Source organism: Otolemur garnettii, unplaced genomic scaffold, assembly GCF_000181295.1.
Source record: "Otolemur garnettii isolate 467f Iridium unplaced genomic scaffold, OtoGar3 scaffold00151, whole genome shotgun sequence".
In the NCBI taxonomy this organism is placed as follows: Eukaryota; Metazoa; Chordata; class Mammalia; order Primates; family Galagidae; genus Otolemur; species Otolemur garnettii.
Window position 1 is genome coordinate 924,216 of NW_003852546.1, and position 5,779 is coordinate 929,994.

The 5,779-nt window shown below is 50.2% G+C and overlaps 1 non-coding gene across 1 annotated transcript; it reads left to right on the forward strand.

The window, feature by feature from the left end:
• The first annotated feature begins 2,553 nt into the window (after window positions 1-2,553).
• Window positions 2,554-2,716, forward strand: LOC111728343. Its single transcript, XR_002775664.1, has one exon. It is a non-coding gene; the product is annotated as a U1 spliceosomal RNA (small nuclear RNA).
• The last annotated feature ends 3,063 nt before the right edge of the window (window positions 2,717-5,779 follow it).

The following is a 5,779-nucleotide window of genomic DNA, read 5'->3' on the forward strand; positions in this document are numbered from 1 at the left end:
CCCGCCGAGCCGCACCAGTAGCCGCAGCCGCCAATTGCTGATGCCTAAGCCTCCAATGTCGCCTTAACCAGTGTTCCCCGCCCCCCAACAATCGCCACCACCGCCGCCGCCGGCGCGCTCTCGCGCCGTGCCGCGCACCCGACCCCGCCCCCTACCGCGCGCCCATCCGGCCTGGCAGCAGATAGGCCACTAGCACTGCGGACCTGCTAGAGGTCTCCGCCCCCTCGCCGGCCTATCGCGCGACTCCCACTCTGGGAGAAGGAAGTCACCTGAATACGGAAAACTAGAAAGCCCTACTACCTTTCGGGAGTTGTAGTTTGGACTTTTACTTCCTCTGCTACTCCTTCTAAGCTAGACCGGTATAAGGCCGATAGCCCTAATTGGATGAGGGAACCCACCACCGGCCAATCGAAAAAGACTCCCTTCCTCTTTGGGCGGGGTTCACGTCGAGGAAGCGGCGCAGTAGAACCGAGGTTCTGGGTTCGGTGATGGGCGGTGGTACCGTATCACTCTTGACAGCTGGCTTTAGAGGCAGCATCAGGGCACAGCAGAATTATCTGGACGCCACCCACATCCTCATCCTCCCACTTCACCCTTAATGGCGGTGTATCCAAAGGGCGGGGACCGGACCTAGCTTCCAGCTAGGTTGAGGCAGAGGGGAGGGAGACAAGCTACACGACCAGACGCGATCTGAGCTCGCGGTCGCTACAGACCCACCCTTGCGGGGCGGGGCCCGCGCCTCTGTGGCTGCTTCTGTTTGTCCCACTAACCGGCCTCCGCAGCTGCTCTCGGGAAGACAGTATGTATGCTCATCCGAGATCTCAGCTAAGTATGATGGGCGGGGCCTATCCCCTGCTGAAGTTGTGAGAGGGGGGAAGCCTGTTGTGAGTTCGCGCCACTCAGCTATGTGACCTCTGTATCCTGATGCAATATATGAAAACAGGATGGATCCAGCTACCCAATTTGGGGAGGAAGTGACACTGCCTAAAGAACAGTTTTCGGTCTTGCTCCCTCCCCAGCAAGCCTACATTCCCTTGAGATGGGCCAAGTGGCCTCTTGGGGTCCAGAGTGGAGGCCATGACTGGAGACTCTGAACCATGTTTACTTATGGCTCCGCTGAGGGACAGGGTAGACGGGGAGATGGGAGAGGCTGTGGTGACCGCCTCCCCTCCCCTAGCTGTATGCCCGGGGCACAGAGCCCACAGGGCATAGCATGCCTAGATGTATGTGAGTTGACAAAGGCATTGTCAGCGGCTTGGGTGCAGATGCCCCAAGAAGTACTATCTCACAGGGCCTATAGCACATTCCACACTGCCCACCAAAGCCCCTTGGAGAAAGGAGCAAAGGAGAGCCCCTTGCAGTATCTGGACTGGTATCTGTGCTACCAGGAAGCCCTAAAGAGAGCCCAATTAAGCCTCAGATCAGGCGAACAGGGAATGTCCAGAGCATGTGAGACATTCATCTTGGATTGCATCATACCTACCAGTGCTGTGCCTGTATCTGTGGGACCTAGGGATTCAAAGATAAATTAATCTTCCTTCAGGGTTGTGGGAGAGGAGTCCAGCAAATCTTTAATATTGTGCAAAGACGCTAGAGTTGTGCCAGCAGTTCAGAGAAAGTTCATAACCCCCCTGGCTACAAGGACTCAACAGGGGTGAGCAGGAACTGGAGGGAAGGACAATAGAGGAAGGTTTGTTCCAGGCAGAGAACAGATTTCCAAAGACCTGGAAACCAGAAAGGACCTATAGTGGGCAAAGGTGAAGCTGATTGAGTGGGCAGAGTGCTACAGGCCACTGCAAGGTGTCTGGACTTTATCCTGAGGGCAGTGGAGAGTCAAAGAAGGGTTTAGAGCACAGGATTTACATGATCAAAATTCTGGATGGATCACTGGATTTGACTACAGTTGGGGAAGGTGGGTGAAGTTAGAGGGAGGAGAAATGAGGAGCAAATATTAGGTAGAGCGAACATCCTTCCCAATAAACTGTCCTGCCTTCAGAGGATCTCCAAACTTGAGGGTCTGAGAGTGGAACTTAAAGCCCAGTGGCATATCACCTCTGGCCACCCACTAGTAAATACCACATGGAACACAATCCTGGTACTATATATAGCATAAGGTCCCACATACTTGACCAGCTCACCTTCCCCTCCCCATAAAACTTAAAGCAACTTTAGGATGTTTCCCTCTTCACTCTTCCAGTTGTCACATAGATTGAGAAAATGATCAGTTCCTCTTCCCTCCAGACATGACTTTCCCTGAACCCTGCAAGGACTCAACCCATAAGGCTAGAGAGGAGGCAGGAGGGTGACCATGGGTCTGTCAGCCCCACAGCTGGGAAAGAACCAGCAGAGAAGATACAGATGGCTTTAAAAACTCACCCGCTCATCAAATCCTCAGCTATGCATCTGTTCCCAGCCACAGAGCACCTTGGAGAACACTTAAGAGGTCATGTTGTGGGGAAAGTTTTGCTTCCAGGGTAAACTGAGAATCTATCATTGAATGATGAGGGCTGAGGCAGGGTAGCACCAACAGCAAAAAAAAAGTCACATCTTTGTATATTTACCTGGCAGGGAAGATAACATAATCACAAAGGTGGCTTTCCCAGGGCAAGGCTTATCCATTGCACTCCAGATGTGCTGACGCCTGTGATTTTCCCAAATTGGGAAACTCAACTGCATAATTTGTGGTAGTGGGGGACTGCATTCGCACTTTCTCCTATTTATGTTATTTAATGTGTATATTTTGCATGGAAAATATATTTCATTATCCTTGTGCTTGGACATAAAAATTAACTCGTAATAAAATTTGTCATTTGTTTCAATATAAAAGTCACAAAAGCCATCTTTTGTAAGAAAGATGGCAATATCTGGAAGCTCTGCAGGCTATGAAGGGGCCAGTTCACCATTGAATACATATACATATATGTATACATATACTGGAAGGTATACATACCAATAAAATCAAACAAGAGCTTGGGGTGGGAGAGACGTGTGGCATGAAGAGGAACTTTTCTAAATTCATACCAATACACATACTCTTTCCACATCTTTTCCCCAGCTACCACCAGCACTTCCCCTTCTAAGTTCTTCCTTAGGCCAGTTCCAAAGCTGCTACAAGTTATTTGGGCCTGCCTGTAGCCCTCTGAGAGCCCTGTGAAACCAAGAGGCCCAAAGGAACACTGCAATAGCTAGAACCCTGGGGTGGACAAGAACTGCATCTGTCTCTGTACACTCCCACCCCTCTGAGTACCAACTAGATCTAAGAATTAGGGGAAGCCATCTTTTCCATCAGCTGCCATAGGTCTGGCCCTAAGCCCCCACTGTTAAAAGCTATGCTATGCCCTCTGAGCCATGAAATGGTACAGCTTAGCCCAGTGTACCCTAGTCCCTTCTTCCACATTAGGAAAAACAAAAGCCTTGGAGAAAAGTCAGGATTTAGAAAAGTTCCTCTTCATGCCACACATCTCCACTACCCCAAGCTCTGCTCCTTCCCTATCTCCATGCCCAAGTGGCCACCAGACCCAAGTACTGCCCTTGAGCAGCTCCAAACCTGATTAGAGAGGATAAGACCAGCCAACTACCATCTCAGAAAGTTAGTTGCCAAGTCAGCACTAACTGACTCAGGGTGCTGAGCTGAGAAGACAGAGTCAGCACTTTGTCCTCATATGCCAGGCTGAGGAATTGGGACTTAGTCCAGAGAGCAGTCTCAAGAGAGGCATGGAAGAGTTCTGAGCAGAAGTAATACAAAAGGATCTAAATGTGTAGGACTGTGGATATAAGAGATTCTTGGCACACAGTCCAGGCTTCTTCTTATGGCTTTGGAAGATCATCCCTCCCTCTCATGCTCATATCAAAACCAGTTGTCCCCAAATGTGATGAGCTAAGGGGAAGTCCTCAATCAAGCTGGCTGGAATGGATGAACAAGTATTGTGGCTATTAGCCCAGAGAGGGGTTTGGGATCTAGGTGACTTAGTTTAAAGCTGGCTAGGATCACACCTATAATCTTAGCACTCTCAGAGGCCAAGGCAGGTGAATCTCTTGAGCTCAGTTTGAGACCAGTCTGAGCAAGAGAGAGACCCCATCTCTACTAAAAATAGAAGAACTAGCCAGACACTGTGGCAGGTGCCTGGAGTCCCAGCAACTTGAGAGGCTGAGTCAGGAAGATCCCTTGAATTCACGAGTTTGAGGTTGCTGTGAGCTATGATGATCCCATGGCACTTTATCCAGGGTGACTGAGTAAGACTCTATCTGAAAATAAAATACAATAAAGTAGACATGCTAAGAAGAACAGTGGGCAGAGTTTTCAGGTTTCAATGCACCCTCCCAGCTGGTCCCAGGCCATGGGCAGGTCACTTTGAGACCACGGAGATGTGCTAAACTGAGATCATTTGAGGACTAATATATTCAAACAAGATCTTTGCCAAATATACTCAGTCATGGAACACATACCAGTTCCACCCTATTGCCTCACCTGCAAAGGACCATCTTTCCAGTGCTTCCTGGGGTCCTCAGATTCCCCACACTTCAGCTTCCTTATTAACAGAAGACCTCAATCCCTGCTTCTCCTTTCCCTCACCCCAGAAATGAACCTGACCCTGCCAGAGAAGGGATTCTCCAGGGAAACCAGGAGAAATGGCCTAAGATCAGAGGGAGGTAAATCTTAGGACCACTGCCTGAGAGATCCACTAGGGTCTGTCTTCCCAGTTCCAAGTGGAGAATGAGGAAAGGCAAAGGGGGCATTTTGATATATGGTTTTAGTAAGAAAAAAATCAGAAATATGTTGTACCTAAAACTTGGTGACTGACACTGGACCAAGCCTCAGTTTTTGTCCTGGATGGAGCCCCTTCTGAAAAGTTAGTTAGAGCAGCCTAGCATGGAGTGACCCCATTAGCTATTTAGTACCTATCGCAAGGCCACTCTATTGTCCTCAGCCCGCCTCATATAAGCCAAGGACAGCTGATCTTGCTCTCAGAAGAAGGCTGTTGGGCCAGAGAGGACTAAGAGTTGCCCCAAAGTCAAACAGCAATAGGCTCTGGGAGGCAGCTGGCAGGGTAATATCCTTATCTGTACACAGAAGAGTAAGGGCGGGTAGCAGGGAGGGGCTTGATTCAGAGGCCAGCCCGTCCAGGGGCTGCTGGCTGGCACCTAAGCCTGATCCCATGCCAGGTGACCATAAAGCAGTGAGACTGACCCAGGGGAGATGTGAGAAAAGGGCTTTGGCCCACAGGGGAATCCCTTCCACCCTCAAAGAGCCCGGGAGAAACAGCATGTTTACAGCTGAGGAAGCGGGGGCAGGGTAGGCAGGGACCTTTGGTCAGAACGCCCCTCCCAGTAAGCGGGGGAGGCCCCATAAAATGTGGTAGCCGTTTGTTTGCTTCTCACTGCCAGGAGGAAATTAAAGAGAATCTGCCACTTCCTTCCGCCCCAAATGGGATGGAGAAGGTGGGGGTGGCGGCTGGAGGGCTGTGTAGTGTGACCTGGCAATTGTTAAAGGTGCCAAATTGCTGTCATCAGCAGCCTACAGTCCCCCCTCAACCCCTATCCAGGACAAATACCTCATCAGGTCAGGTCTGAGCTCCAGCTGTCAGGCTTGAAGGAGACTCTGGGAGTCAGGCCAACACTCCCAGGTGTCCCTTACTGGAATACCACATACTCAAGTCCTTTCTTGATTCTATACTCCCTCTTATCAGGAAAGTCAACTTTTGTCCAGCACCTCAGGTTTATCACCAAAAGAATAGGCTTCTTGGACCTTCCTGGCTCAGTTCAAGTCCAGTGAACCTGA